We start from the raw sequence: 16936 nt of genomic DNA on the forward strand, positions 1-16936 counted from the left end.
ATCTGTGCTTTTGAGGTTTTATCCCAAAACCCTCATCCAGTTCAATTTTATAAAGCATTTCCCCAATGTTTTCTTCTAGTATTTTCATAGTTTCAGGTCTTATATTTAAGTGTTTAATTCATTTAAAGTTGATTTTTATATATAGTGAGAGATAGGTAATTAGCTTAATTGTTCTGCATGTGGCTATTCGATTTTCCCAGTATCATTTATTCAAGAGGATATCCTTTCCCTGAAATCTGTTCTTGGCACCTTTGTTTAAAATCAAACAAAAATGTAAATCCATGGATTAATTTCTGGGTTTTTTTATTCTTTTCTATTGTTTTATGTGCCTTTTTAAGGTCAATACCATGCTGATTTGGTTACTATAGCTCTTCAGTATATTTTGAAGTCAGGTAGTGTGATATCTTCAGCTTTGCTCTTTTTGCTCAAAATTACTTTGGTTATCTAAGGTCTTTTGTATCTCCATATGAATTTTAAGATTATTCTCTCTTTTTATAAAGAAAGTCATTGATATTTTGATAGGAATTGCATTGAATCTCTAGATCTCTTTAGGTGATATGGACATTTTTACAATATACCTCCTTCAATCCACAAACATGAGGTATCTTTGTTTATTTGTGTCTTCTTCAATTTTGTTTATCAATGTTTTATAAATTTTATTGCAGAGGTCTTTCACCTCCTAGGTTAACTTTATTTCTAGGTTTATTTTTGTAGCTATTGTAAATGGTATTGTGTTCTTGATTTCTTCTAGAAGAAATAGATTCCTAGACATGTACAGCTTACCAAGATTGACTCCTAAAGAAACAGAAATCCTGAACAGATGAGTAATAAGTAATATGATCAAAGTAATAATGAAAAGTCTCCTGTTAAAGAAAAGCTCAGGGCATAATGATTTCACTGCTGAATCCTACCAAACATTTAAAGAAGAACGAATAACAATCTACTCAAATTATACCTCCCCAGAAAACAGGAGAGAATACTTGCAAACTCATTCTATGAGCCCAGCATTACCCTAATACTAAAACCAAACAAGGATTAAAAAAAAGAAAGAAAGAAAACTAAAGGTCAATATACCTGATGAAGAAAGGTACAAAAATCTCCAACAAAATACTAGCAAACTTAACTCAACAACACGTTAAAAAGCTTAGGTGGGATTCATCCCAGTGATGCAAGGATGGTTCAACATATACAAATCAATAACTGTGACACAGCACATCAATGGAATGAAGGACAGAAACCATATGACTATTTCAATAAATGCTGAAAAAGCATTGGGTAGAATGCAATGTTACTTTATGATAAATAAAACTCCACAAACTGGGTACAGAAGGAACATACTGCAATACAATAAAGTACATACAATGCAACCAACAGCTAACATTGTACTGAATGGGGAAAAGTCAGAACCTTTTCATCTAAGATATGAAATAAGACAAAGATGCCCACTTTCACAATTTTTATTTAACATAGTATGAGAAGTTTTAGCCAGAACAATTAGGCAACAGAAAGAGACAAAGAACATTCATATTGAAAAAGAGGAATTCAAGTTGTCCCTGTTTGCAAACATGATCATATATATATAAAATCCTAAACATTCCACCAAAAAAACTGTTAGAACCAATAAATAAATTTAGTAAAGTTGCAGGATACAATATCAACATACAAAAATCAGTAATTTTTTTTTTTGTTTGTTTGTTTGTTTGTTTGTTTTTGTTTTGTTTTGTTTTGTTTTTTGAGACAGAGTCTTGCTCTGTCACCCATACTGGAGTGCAGTGGCACCATCTCAGCTCACTGCAACCTCTGCCTCCCAGGTTCAAGTGACTCTCCTGCCTCAGCCTCTTGATTACAGGTGTGTGCCACCATGCCTGGCTAATTTTTGTATTATTCATAGAGATGGGGTTTGGCCAGGCTTGTCTGGAACTCCTGACCTCAAGTGATCTGCTCCCAAAAAAATCAATAGTTTTCTTATGTCTGTCTTCTGATTTATTAATTCTCTCTTCAGTTGTGTCTAAGGTGCTATTGAATTCATTCATTGACATCTTAACTGTGATTGTTGTATTTTTCAGTTCTAAAATTTCTATTTTTAATTTCTTATTCTCTGTCATAATTCTCAATTCTAATTCTCTGGCTTATTTGTTATGACTTTGAAGATTTAAAGAATATTTTATTCTTTGATTACTCTGTTACGTGATTTTCATGTAATCTCATGCCCTTACCTGCTTCTTTTGAATTTTAGTCATGTTTTCATGTCTCTTTGATTATTTATTTTTGACTGAATTCTTGAAATTTTATTTTATAAATAATTTTATGACCAGAATTGTGCTGCTCTTCCTCCAAGGAAAATATAAGCTTATTTCTGGCAGGTGGCTAACAGCATTAGCAATTTAGGATAACATCAGCCAATAAGGGATTTAGTCCCAATAGAGATGAATCTAACCAAAAATCTTACTTCTAAGATGCTGTTCTCATTCCCTACCCAAAGCCTCATTAATTGCTAGACACCCTGGATTTCTGTGGTATTTGGACTCTATTTCTTGTAATCTTCTAGCAAAAGCTCTTCTCAGCTTCTCAGCCTCTTAATTATATCTCCTGAAATCAGTAGATATCACTAGTGAAAAACCTACGATCACTTCTGTAGGTTTCTGTCTTTTGTGAGATCGTGGCCTCAGAATTCTTCCTTGCATTGTTAGATCTTTAAGCAGATTATTTCTGGTGTAAGTTTTCTAATTCTCATAAAATATTAATCTAAATTACCTACCATCTACTAACAAAAGCTAAACTGCCCTCTCCTAACTTCTGTACCATAGTCTAGAAACATGTTGATATCTCTCTAACATTAACATTTTAAAGGAAAAAAATGCACTCTCTTGTTTTTGTGTCTCCTTAAAACCTGCTCTTTTTCTTAATTTTTCTTTGTAGCCAGGTTACACAAAATAAAAGCCTGTAACTGCTCCACTCATGCCTTCATTCCCCATTCACTCTTTAACCACTGGGGTCTTACATCCATCATAGCTCACAAACTGAAGGTATTGGGCCCACTCCCTATAAAACACAATCTAACCAAACATCTCTTATTCCTACAAGTAACATTTTAATTTTTAAAACACCCTAAACAGGAAACCAGTGTCATTTTAATTTTAAGTTTTCTTATCATTGAATTTGAATCTCCTTTCATTTTTTAAGCAATATTTGTATTCACTTTGCTTAAATTCCATATCAGTCATCCTAGGTTATAAACTCCCAAGGACTTCTAATGTCGCTCTCATTTAAAATCAGATATATGGAGAGGCTTCTATCAGGATTATGCTCTAATTTCATCCCCTAGAGGAGCACAAGGGTTCTATCAGAGTAACCCTAGAATTTAGTGTTAAATGCAGAGCTGTTTGAATCATGATAACTACTGTTCCATAGCTTGCCTTTGAAATGGTATATAGCCTTACCTCAAAGGCAGTTCACTTTCAGCCTGTTATACCACCTTCGGCAACATGTGTCAGTGAGCTAAAGTGTGCCACAAAGAACCAGAAGCCAGGAGATTTGGAATCTATTTGTCCACAGAAGAAGGTGGTGCAATCTAAAGGGAAGACAATGATTGTCAAATTAAGAAACTTTTATTTTATGTCCCTATGTTGCCATTTGCTAGTTGTATGACATTAATTAAACTCATTTACCTTTCTGAGACTTTTTAAAATCACATAATATGAGAATAATCATTCGGGCCCCAAATAAGTGGTTGTAGGTATTTTTGTTACTGTAAACTCTAAAATTCCCTGCTCTCACTCCCATCACCCTGTTCATTTCTTTTCTTCATATATGGCAAAACCGTTTATGTTCTGTCTTTCCGCATGGTGTTTAGGTATAGTATCTTATAAAGACACTACATGTGTAAAAGAGAATTAAAAAGAAATTGATATGGGAGATGCATGGATATAGTAATAAAATAAATACCTGAAATAAATCATAATGTATGAAGTTTGAGAGATATGAAGAAACAAAGAGACCCTGAATGTTTCTGAAATGTAATTGAATCTGGAGAGTAGCAGGGTCATATGGGACTCGTTTAACATTAGAAAGTTTGGGGTAAAAATAAAACAGTAATTCTTTGAGTGAGGGAGTGGGGAGCAACAGAAGGAAAAATAAGGGATTGATGAAGGGTCAAGATAAATGGAAGAAAGAAAATGACAAACAGGTTAATCCAAATGCTAGTCACTCCATAGCAAAACGTTAAGAAATTGCAACAACACAGGGAAGCTGGACATTAGGGGTCTTGCCTATGAAAAATGAGTAAATGAAGACAACTTCTTAGACACTAAAGAATCTCTAAGACATTAAGATAGTACATTCTGGGATCATGAATGAAGTGATTAAACCAAAGAAGAAAACCTTCAATAAAATAAATTTGATAGAAAGTATAGAAGAGGCTAAGATGGAAATATTTATTATTCTATTTACTTCCTACCTAATTGAAATTGTATATTATAAAAATTAACTAAATATATTTTAAAATAAAAATAGTAGCCCAGTAATAATGAAAAAAATCAATTTTAATACGAATTTAAATACTTTACAATGCCCCAACCTATTTTATGATTCACGCACTTCTTTTTAATGTAATATGCCCTAGAATGCTATAAATTCTTTTTTTCTTTCTTTTCTTTTTTTCTTTTTTTTTTTTTTTGAGATGGAGTTTTGCTCTGTTGCCTAGGCTGGAGTGCAGTGGCACAATCTTGGTTCACTGCAACCTCTGCCTCCCAGGGTTCAAACAATTCTCCTGCCTCAGCCTCCCAACTAACTGGGATTACAGGTGCACATCATCACACCCAACTAATTTTTTGTATTTTTAGTAGAGATGGGGTTTCACCATGTTGGCCAGACTGGTCTCGAACTCCTGACCTCAAGTGATCTGCCTGCCTCGGCCTCCCAAAGTGCTGTGATTACAGGTGTGAGCCACCACTCCAGGATGAATGCTATAAATTCTTGTATTTGTGTGGAGTTTCTTAAACAGACAAGCTTAATATTTTCTAGTCTCTCTAAGATGTGTCTTTAAAAATATGTTTCTAGAAATCACTTCAATCCCTCTGAGCTGTGCTTTGAAATTCATCAAGTGCAGATGCTTTTTCAATAATCATAATGGAGAGGGGATAGCGGTGATGAGTAATTGTTTCACGTGCCAGGTACATTTGTTTTAAATAGTATTTCAGTATTAATATATCCTCTTGGATACCAGTAGGATGTATTAAGTGGAAGTAGTAAAGTAACATATGGCAGAATTATTTAAATATTACTGGCCAGGTACAGTGGCTCATGCCTGTAATCCCAGCACTTTGGGAGGCCATGAAGGGCTAATCACTTGAGATCAGGAGTTTGAGGCCAGCCTGGCCAACATAGGAAAACCCCGTGTCTACTAAAAATACACAATATTAGTCAGATGTGGTGGCAGGTGCCTGTAATCCCAGCTACTCGAGAGGCTGAGACAGGAGAATTGCTTGAATCTGGTAGACAGAGGTTGCGGTGAACCAAGATCATGCCACTGCACTCCAGCCTGGGTGATAGAGTAAAACTTCATCTAAAAATAAATAAATAAATAAATAAATAACTTTCAACAGAAAAATTTTAAAATAATTTGATTTAGCAGGAAATATACTTAATTCAAGGCAGTCAGTTCCCCTGTAGATCAGAGACATCTGCTCCACGGACTGGTCTTTCTGAACTGACAGTTCACACCTGATGTAACGCTCCCTTGCTAAATACATTCATGAATATCCCTCAAATTCCCAAGTCCCCACTGGCAACTTCCCTCCTGGGAGGCCCCAGGAAAGTTGTATTGCTTTCTGGATTATGCCAGATATCATTGTCATTGGCTATTTCAAAACCTTTTATCTGCAAGGTAGGCCAAGTTAATACCAACCATCTTTTACTATCATGTGTATTCTATGATTGCCTTTTTGCTAGGCAAGTATTGTTCATTGCATCATCCTTTATCCATACATAAAAAGTGAATTGTCATAGTTCCAGCGTGATATAGGAAAGTTCTCCCTCTGACATTGTGAAACATTATCCCCAGGTGAAATTAAATTCATTGGCTGTCCAAATTTCTTTAAAGTATGATTAAATAGTTACCTTTAAGTAACCTAGTGTGTTTTGAAATATGAAAACCTGTTGTACTTTTTCTGTTAATAAGTAATTTAGGGTGAACTCAGAATTTCAATTGCCTCTGTAGTCAAGTGTTATAAATAAAATTCTGATTCATGATACAACATTATGCAGAAATAAAAGATACTCAATTTGGTAATGTGCATCTAATCCAAATTGATTGTGTTCAGCCCCAGCATTTCAACCACTGAATTATCATTTATCTCTGCCTGTTAATAAACATTACAGGTTCTGTCATTGTGCTTTTAAACCTTTTGAGATTACTGTGTCAACCTTATGCACCTTCAAACGATAATGCTGCATAATGCTAATATTACCTCTTAATGCTAATATTCCCTCTCTGTTTTTACTATCCCAGGGATACCCTGTCATTCTGTCACATTGGGTGACAATGTATGTGGGAGAAAGTAAAATAGCCAAATATTCAGGGCTCCGCGAATCCTATGAATATGTTACAGGCCATCTGAAGCAAAGGTGGAGGGAGATACCATAAAATAAAACGAGTCTGCCAATGAACCATTCTTATTCAGCTGTGAGTCACCCCATCAATTCATGGAGAATCCAAGAAAATTGCATTAGAAACAAAACATTTTGGCTGATACAAGCCAATCACCATAGCAGGGCTGCACAGAGAACTCATCAGACAGTAGAAATGAGAACATACATAATGTGCTATTCATATGAAGTAAAAAAAAAAAAAAAGTCAAAAGATATAAATATTTGCACAAGAAATGGGCTAATAATTAATCGTCAAATGTCCCATATTGACTATAGTTAGTTAACTAGGCTGAAAGTTAGTTAAACAGACTAAGTTAAAAACTTGAAGCCTAGAAGGGAGTTGGTGTGAGATATTTATCAGAAAAATCTGATAAAATTTTTAAAAGGCTGAAATAAGTACCCACCAACAGGAGATATTAGAAATGAGATTTAATGAAGATGATGTTGAACTGTGCATGCAGAAGGAACAGCAACGAAAGAATAAGGATCTGCAGACTTTTCACGTAAGCGGAAACAACGTTTATGCTGCAGTTATTGAATTTAGAGAAACTAACCATGGAGGTGCACATATTCTTTGATCCTTGGTTATGTGTCCAGCACTGCACTGCTAACTAATGTGGACACACACAAAAGCAGAAAACCTATCTTCTGCCAAAACATGCTCAAAAATCTAGAGGAAGAAAGAATTCTAACAAACACAAAGTAGAGAAAGAAACTTAGCAGTGAACAAGCACTAAATTGTGTGTTGCAAACTACAAATGCTATAAATACAACAGAAAATAGAGATTAAAGTAGGGTGCATCATTCTTGAAAGATGGCTTCACAAAATTGACTCCATTAATTTTAGGTGAAGACTAGATCCAGAGACATGGGCTGGAGAGCTTGGGAGCAGAGGACAGTTGGGTTATGGTACTATATCCCAGAGGAACTCTCTGCTAAATGAATGAATATCGTTTTAAGGTAAACAAAAATATTCTTGGAATTATAGGAAAAGCAATAGAACTAGAAAAAAATAAAATTTGTTTTATGCAAAATGAATTAAAACAATAAGATTAAAAAGAAGCATAAATATGAATAAAAATAGAACAAAAGATGGATCTACATGAAAAAAAGAAAAAAGTATAAGAAACTCAGAAAAATAAACATATATATATATATGGAAGGCCTCAAATCCCTCCCATCCTTTCATAGATTACCTATTCCAAAAAGGAGAAAGAAAGAAAAGTTGTATGTTCTGTATTTATGTGTCACATGAGAAATAGAGACAAAACTCTTTTCACAAAACAAGCAAGAGACAAGTATCCCGGTCTGGTGATGGGGAACTCAGCTGTTAGGACAACTATTAGAAAACTCATTCTGTCCCAGAAGCTGGCTTGACTTCCTGCAGCACCTCTCAAAGTTTTGTCTGAACAGTGACTGGAGAATGCTGAAATTCTTGGAGCCTACACTTTGGCTGCTCAGTCCCAGAAGCTGGTTTGACTTCCTGCAGCACCAGTCCCTCCCAAGGGATTCACATGGGTGGTGTTGAGCACAGGAAAGTTGACTTTATAGTCTAGTTTGCTGGAGACAGCCCAGTTTACACCTGCTTATGTGGCATACTTATTACACATCTCCAGAGTGTCTTGGTTTGGATAATAAATTATATGATCATGGTAGCTACAGGGCCAACGTAGAGTTACTGAGGGTAAAATCCTGGCACTGATATTTATTATATTAAATACCCCAATGCTCCTGTATTGAAGCTAGAGTTGGAAGATAGCAAAATTCAGGAGAGGAACCATGCCTTTTGACTGATTCAGCTCCAGAAGGAAAAGACAGTTTTAATGCTGTGGGAGAAATAGAGGGAATGGCCACAAAGTGACCAGTCCTTCTGTAGTACAGGAATCCAGGAAGAGAAAACAGAATCTGGTCTGACACCTACTCCAGCATTCTAAAAGTGTGATTCCAGAAAAAGGAGGCTGTGATATTCTACTCAGAGACAAAAATGAAAGAGCTGTGAGAGAGCTGGACTCTTCTGTCAAACTCACCAACTAAAGACCACCAGGGACACACCTGGAGTCAAAGGTGGGCTTATATGCTAATACCATGGGGAACGGGGTGGCAGGGGGTGAGGGGTCCTTAGAGATTTGGATTTATGTTACGTCTCCTCAGGGATTAAGGAAGCACAATTTTGCTCTGGAATGGGTATTGTCAGGAAGTAGGGGTAGTTTAATAGTTGGATATTTTAATAATTTTTATCTAGGATCAGGGCTAAATTTGCAGCAGACAGCCCTGTTAACTGGGAGGGGGAAAGCTGGTCATTTCTGTGCTATGTGCAGTGTTCTGATCCACAGTCAGCTATGACTGCGGAGGGCCTCAGCGCCTTGGGTCACTGAGCGATCCCTGTGGCGTTCCCTGGCATGTTGTGTTCAGCGCCCTGGCTGAGTAGCACCGGCCAACTCTCAGCTGACGACGGCGGCCAGGGCTGCTTTTGTCCTTCTCACCTGATGAGACCCCCGCCTGTGACCTCCCGAGGAGAATGTTGAGAGGCATGCAAGACCCCAGGGCACATTCACAGAGATTTCTCCCAAAAATTCAAAGGTAAGAGTGCCACCGTCTCTCAAAGATGGAAATTTAGCACAAGGGATCCTCAAGATGCAGCAGTCCAACACCCTTGTATTACGAATAAAGACACTGCATCCTACAGGGATGTGGTGACGCCGATGAGGCGGCACTAACTCATTCTCAGGCCTCATTCTTTCCAACGTTGTCCCCGCTTTCCCCAAGCCTGGCGTTCAAGCCCATGGTGGATGCAGGAAACCTTAGCCCCAAATGAGCTGGGCCTTTGACGGGGTAAAAAGCATTTTACAAAAACGTCTTGCAGAGCTGCTTCTAGCAAGCACGTCAGTGATTTTCTCTACGTCCGAGGCAGAGATTCTAATATTAATACAGAGAAGGCAGACTTACTCAAGTCCTTCTTTACTGCTTTCATTCTGCATTTTCCTCACCCATTCAACACTGACTGACTTTAGAGTTCATCAAGGATGGTCTTCATCCAGAAAAGGCAAAGTCCATAGAGCAAGAAGCCGAACTCTACACAAGTAAGAGGGCCTGGAGTACAAGGTAAGGAGGCTCTGCCACCACATTTACCACCTGCGGGTTCCACGGGCCAGGGTGGGGAAGGATGCTCCCCCGGGGTCTCCCTGCGCCATTTCACCACTCCCCATGGTGGAGTATTCAATCCGGGAGGCGGCCTTTTCCAGAGAGGCGAAGACCATTCCCCATTGAAGACTAGGGAAACTCAGGGCTTCAGGCCTCTCAGATCCCGTCACGTGCTACTGAAAGCAGCAGCTGCTGCAATCATGAAATCTTAGTGGAGAAACTTGTGTGGGGAACATTCGAAGGTGAACCTATGTAGTGGAACCTTCCAAGGGGAACCTTTGGGAATCACAGAGAGCGAGCTATGGACAGACCGCCAGAGAAAGCATTTGGTGGGCAGAGTGTGCAGGGTTTTCCTGTCCAGCACCCAGTCCCCTCTTCTGATGACAGCAACCTGATTTCCTTTGGAAACTGTCTCCTCCCACCTTTAATCCATGCGGTTCAGATGAAGCTGACTTGACTCCCTGGCTCTACAAGTGGGTACCTGACTCGGGCCTGACCATATAGGTAACTCCATCCCACTAGCCAGAGCAGTTGTCTCAAGGGTAGGCAAGAGATCCCAGACATGCTAACTGAACAGTTCCAGGACATTTTTTTTTTGCAAATTGCTAGCGTCAAAGCATTCTTTTGGCACCGTCCTTGACAATGGTAGAATGTTAACCTGGAACTGCTAAGGGTCATCACGTGGAGGCAGCCAGTCTGGGCTTGAGGCCCATATGTGTAAAGTAAAGCGGAAAGATTAAATGAATAAATACCAAGTCCTCACACACCCTAAACCTAGAGTCAACTATACCTGAAAAAAGTCCCTAGAATGTTCAGAATATACAGATTTTTAAAATAGCCTTTTTGTTTGTTTGTTTAAGCCGATTTGAGTTGTTTCTAGCTTAAAACAGAAAAATAAAAAAGAAATAAATTGAAAATACAAAGGCAAAAGTGGAAATTATCAAGGGCAAGCCTGTCATCTATCCTCAATAAAAATGTAGCATCCTATATTTAGACTGGGGCTATGAAACAATTTTTTTAATTTGCTGACAGAGAAAAATTGAAAGATGAGAAGTTAACATTTATTAAATTTCTACTGAAGAAGGATAAAAAAAACCCATCTTCTACTACATCCTAGTTGTGCAAAGATAAAAAGTTTCTCTTATGTGTAGCTATTCTCTTTATGACCCTCTATCTACTAATAAGTAGATAAAAATTTAACTGTGAATCCACTTCAGTTTGAATTTACTCTGTTATGTTAATATAATTAGTCCCATTTAAAGGAAATGCTCTTCCAATGTTGAAACCTAAGTTATCGCTGAGTGTAGAGAGAATGTACGGCTAAGACACTTCCATGGCAGCAGGGTAGTGTCAGTTGTTCTGGGGAGTGACTTCTGTTTCCTCTGGACCAACACTAGGAGTTGAAACATGAAGCTGAAGTGATGTCTGAGCTGGCCTCTCTCCGGTGATGTCCCTGCTGGCACAGGGCCATCTAGGCTTCCTCTTCCTTTGCTCCACATGGGTGTAGGAGAGTTTGTCAGTCTGCTCTCAACATCCCAGATGAGCAGAAGGGAAAGACCTTATGCCATGGGGGTCTCCCTTCTCTTATTTAAACTATCTTCTCCCTTCTGGGCCAAAGTACAAAGTGGGGAAATCAGGAGTTTTTACTTCTTCCCACAGACCCTAGAACTGGAAAGAGGACAGGCTTTTTGGCTGTTTATTTGTTTGTTTGTTTGAACTTTATCTATGCCATAATTTCCTTTCTAATTCCAGGTAAGCCCTAGTGGTGGACAAGCTCTCTCTCTCCTGCACTATAGGAGAATGCTGTTTATTGAGAATTTCCATAGACTGTAGAAGGAGAAAAAAGCAATGTGGAAGAACAAATCATTTTCTCACTGCAATAGTTGGCCTGGGAAAATGACTCTCTTGCTGCATAATCTTATTTTGATTGCCTTTTCTCTCTGCCTTTCAGCTGTAACAAATCCCAATATCACTTTAGGCAGACGAATGCCGAGGTGAGCCAGGGCAAAGGTCTGGCACTTGGTAAAACACAAAAGGAAAGCTCATTGGATGTTTAAATCCACACTTCCATTGCACTGCAGAGTGGCTATTGTGAAGGCATTTTCACATGTTATCTTAATTAATTTTCTCTATGCTCCAATGTTTTTTGAAAATAATGAACAATAGCCGTACAAGATAGATATTATTGCTTTTCCATTAATGAGAAGATTAATCTCGGTAAAGATAAGAAAGTTATACCAAGCCATAATGTGGTAGAGCCACATTTGAATTTAAGTTTACATTTAAATCAAAATCCACATTAATAAAGATTGTATATGACTCAAAGCCAGGAAAAAGGGCTAATACATTTTATGAATCAAATTTATACAGTTTCCAACAGGAATATGTCCAAGATTGGAATCAACTCAAATAAAATAGAACAGACATAAATGTACAGTGAGAATTTAGTTTTAAAATTAATTTGCATATGAGAAGGATGGAGATGAGGTTTGATAGCAGCTCACATGGAATGGGTGTTGGCAGTGGCAGTTAGTGAACTACAAGCTCTGTATGAGCCATCAATCTAATATGAGTGCTAAAAAGAATAAGTTGAGGGAGCAGCATTGGAGAAATAAAGATGGCCTGAGAGTGTTTTCTGAGTCTGGGATTTTTTAAGGTAATTTCAACTTTTATTGTAGGTTCAGACAGTACACGTGCAGGTTTGTTACATGGGTGTTTGCATGACACTGAGGTTTGGGGCACAAATGATGCTGTCACCCAGGTAGTGAGCATAGTACCCAAAAGGTAGTTTTTCAGCCCTTGCCCTGCTTCTTCTCTCCCTGCTCTAGTATCTTCTCTCCCTACTCTGGTAGCCCCCAGTGTCTGTGGTTCCCATCTTTATGTCCACAAGTACCCAATGCTTAGTTCCCAGTTATAAGTGAGAATAGGCAGTATTTGGTTTCCTGTTCCTGAATTAAATTGCTTAGGATAACAGTCCCCAGCCACATCCATGTTGCTGCAGAGGATATGATTTTATTCTTTTTTATGATGGTGTAATATTCCATGGTGTAGATGTACCACATTTTCTTCATCCACTCCACCATCGATGGGCACCTGGGCTGATTCCATGTCTTTGCTATTGTGAATAGCACTGCAGTGAACATACAAATGCATGTGTCTTCTTGGTAGAACCATGTATTTTCCTTTGGATATATACCTAGCAATGGGATTGTTGGTAGTTCTGTTTTAAGTTCTTTGAGAAATCTCCAGACTGCTTTCCATAGTGGCTGAACTGATTCACATTCCCACCAGCAGTGTATAAGTGTTTCTTTTCTCCACAGCTTCACCAGCATCTGTTACTCTTTTTACTTTTCTTAGTAGCCATTCTGATTGGTGTGAGATGGTATTTCATTGTGATTTCGATTTGCATTTCTCTGATAGCGATGTGGAGCATTTTTTTCATATGTTTATTGGCTGCTTATATGTCTTCTTTTAATAAGTGATTGTTCATGTCTTTGCCCATTTTTTAATGGAGTTATTTATTCGTTCATTTTTTTTTTTTTTTTTTTTTTCTTTTTTTGCTTGTTCAATTGTTTAAGCTTTTTATAGATTCTCTGGATACTAGACCTTTCTTGTATGGCTAGTTTTCAAATATCTTCTTCCATTCTATAGATTGTCTGAATATTCTGTTGCTAGTTTCTTTTTCTTGAGACCTATTTTAATGGAGGAGCTTCACTTAAGTAGGTCTCACTTGTCAATGTTTGTTTTTGTTGCAATTGCCTTTGAGGACTTAGTCATAAATTCTTTCCCAAGGCCAAAGTCCAAAATGATATTTCCTAGGTTTTCTTCTGTGATTCTTATACTTTGAGGTCTTATGTTTACATCTTTAATCTATCTTAAGGTAAGGGTTCACTTTCATTCTTCTGCATATGGCTAACCAGATATCCCAGCACTCATTTATTGAATTGGGAGTTCTTTCCCCATTGCTTACTTTTGTCAACTTTGTTGAAGATCAGGTGGTTGTAGGTGTGTGGCTTTATTTCTGAGTTCTCTATTCTGTTCCATTGGTCTATGTGTCTGGTTTTGTATCAGTGACATGCTGTTTTGGTTAGTGTAGCTTTATAGTACAGTTTTAAGTCAGATAATGTGATGCCTCTGGCTTTGTTCTTTTTGCTATTTGGGCTCTTTTTTTGATTCCATATGAATTTAGAATAGTGTTTTCTAATTCTATGAAAAATTACATTAGAAGTGTGATAGGATTAGCATTGAACTATAGATTGTTTTGGGCAGTATGGCCATTTTAATGATATTGATTCTTCTAATCCATGAATATGGAATGTTTTTCCGTTTATTTATGTCACCTATGATTTCTTTCAGCAGTATTGTGTAGTTTTCCTTGTAGAGATCCTTTACGTCCTTGGTTACACAGCAAGAGAAACTAGAAAAACAACAACAAGCTAACCCCAAAGCTAACAGAAAAAACAAATAACTAAAATCGGAACAAAAATGAATGAAATTGAGAACCAGAAATCCATACAAAGAATCAACAAAATCAAAAATTGGCTCTTTGAAAGGAAAAACAAGATTGATAGACTACTAGATAGATTAACAAAGAAAAAATAAGAGAATATCCAAATAAACACAATTAGAAATTATAAAGGTGACCTTACGAGCAATCCCACGGAAAGAAGATCTTCAGAAACTTTTATGAACACCTCTATGCACACAAACTAGAAAATCTAGAGGAAATGGATAAATTCCTGTAAACACACAACCTTCCAAGATTGAATTAGAAAGAAATTGAAACACTGTAACAGACCAGTATCAAATTCCAAAATTGAATCATTAACAAAAACCTACCTACCAATATAAGTCCCAGACCAGATGAACTTATAGCTGAACTACCAGAAGTACAAACAAGACCTGATACCAATTCTATTAAAACTATTCCAAAAAAATTGAGGAGCAGGACCTCTACCCTAACCCATTCTATGAAACCAGCATCACCCTGATACCAAAACCTGGCCAAGAAACTATAAAAAAGGAAAACTGCCAGCTAATATTACTGCTGAATATACCTGCAAAAATCCTCAACAAAATATTGGCAAACCAAATGCAGCAGCACAACAAAAAGTTAATTCACCAGGATCAAGTAGGCTTCATTCTTGGGAGGCAAGGTTGGTTCAACATATGCAAATCAGTAAGTGTTATTTACCACATAAACAGAATTACAAACAAAAACCATATGATCATCTCAACAGACATGGAAAAAGTTTTAATAAAATGTAGTATCCCTTCATGATAAAAAACCTTTAACAAACAAGGCACTGAAGAAACACACCTCAAAATAATGAGCCATCTAATTACGAACCACAGCCAACATCACACTGAACATGCAAAAGCTGGAAGCATTCCTTTAAGTGAAACAATACCAGGACACTTGCTCAACCATTTCTATTTAACATATGCTAGAAGTCCTAGCCAAGAGCATTCAGGCAAGAGAGGGAAATAAAAGGCACCCAAATAGGAAAAGAGAAGTCAAACCGTTTCTCTGCACTGATGATAGCATTCTATACCTACAAAACACCAAAGACTCTGCCAAAAGGCTCCTAATGCTGATAAATGGCTTCAGTTTCAGGATACAAAATCAATATACAAAATCAGTAGCATTTCTATACACCAATAACATTCAAACAGAATTAAACAAAAATGGAATCTCATTTACAAGAGCCATACACAAAAAAATACCTAGGAATATGTCTTCTGGATTTTGAAGGCCCATTCTTTCAGGGGAATTGGAACGTGATTGATGACTGCATGTTTTAGGAAGGCAAATTGTAACTCAATGTAGAGAAACACTTCACGCCAAATAGCAAATGGGTACTTGGTAAAGGTGTGGGATTCTCACACAGAAATCAGCTGGGCAGAGGCTAAAGAAACATCTGTGCTTCTATAACACATACACATCACTAAGATAAATTCAACCAATTCAGTAGAAAAGCAGCATATTGGCTGGAGACTTTCATGTTGCCCCTCAGACCCATTCTCCTCCTTTCTCCACCCTGTTCTGGGCCTGTAAGGATCATAGCAGCAGGTTCCCTGGTCCCTGTGGCTCCTGGGGGATCAAACCACGGAAACACTGGCAGGAGATGAGAGGGAAGACAAAGACTGAGGTCAGAGAGTTTATCTTTCCCATCCCCTTACACCTCTTTCCTGATGGGGCCACCTGAGGCTGACTGCATCCTGCACAGCTCCCATTACAACCTCTGGTCCCCTCCCCAGGGATCGAATCAGGGCCGTTACCACTCCCTTCCTTCACACCTTCCAGCCTAAGAGTGTAACGAGTAGCAGCACTGTTACCTGCTTTGGGATCTGGCCCACAACTTTGTAAATCATCTTTTTATTAAAATCTCCTCCAATTCCTCCGTGTGGGTGTGCTGCTTGTTTCCTTCTGGAACCCTAATTGATTCAATCCATGACTTTGAGGCCCCTCACATTAAGAAGAAATGCAAACGGCATCTCAGCCATCTAGGAAGAGAAGACTCGACAGCAGGATTAATTGTGAAAATGCCAAACAAAACCAAAGGGATATCATCGCACACTCGCCAGATTGGCAAAAGTTAAAAAACACTTGATAGTAACACATTTTGGCAAGAATGTAATAGTGGGAACTCTCACAAACCAATGGTGGGAGTGTAATTGGATACAAACACTTCAGAAAATAATTTGACATTTCCTAGAAAAGTTGAAAATGTGCATAACTTATGATCCAGCTATTTCACTGGCAGGCATAGACCAGAATGTACATCCTAGTGATGTTTATAACAGAAAAAATCCTGGAAATAAACAACCCAAATGTCCCTGGAGAGAAGAATAGATAAATACATCATGGTATACTCATAAGATGAAATATTCTCTGGAAATGAAAAATAAATAAATAAACTCACCTGTATGCCCAGCACTTTGAGAGGCTGAGGCAGGCAGATCACTTGAGGTCAGGAGCTCGAGACCAACCTGGCCAACATTATGAAAGCCCGTCTTTACTAAAAAATATATAATAAATAAACAAATAAATAAATAAGCCAGATGTGGTAGCACGTGGCTGTAGTCCCAGCTACTTGGGAGGCTGAGACAGGAGAATCGCTTGAACCTGAGAGGCGAAGGTTGC

The 16936-nt window shown here is 37.9% G+C and overlaps 1 long non-coding RNA gene across 1 annotated transcript in view; it reads right to left on the reverse strand.

Moving 5' to 3' along the window:
* LOC117098035 overlaps positions 1 to 16936 on the reverse strand; it is a 67203-nt gene that overhangs the window by 17315 nt on the left and 32952 nt on the right. The window contains exon 2 of the long non-coding RNA XR_004443148.1: positions 3441 to 3571. This is a non-coding gene — a long non-coding RNA (uncharacterized LOC117098035). The remainder of the gene's footprint in view (positions 1 to 3440; positions 3572 to 16936) is intronic.

This window comes from Trachypithecus francoisi, unplaced genomic scaffold (genome assembly GCF_009764315.1).
Source record: "Trachypithecus francoisi isolate TF-2019V2 unplaced genomic scaffold, Tfra_2.0 Lachesis_group15, whole genome shotgun sequence".
Classification (NCBI taxonomy): Eukaryota; Metazoa; Chordata; class Mammalia; order Primates; family Cercopithecidae; genus Trachypithecus; species Trachypithecus francoisi.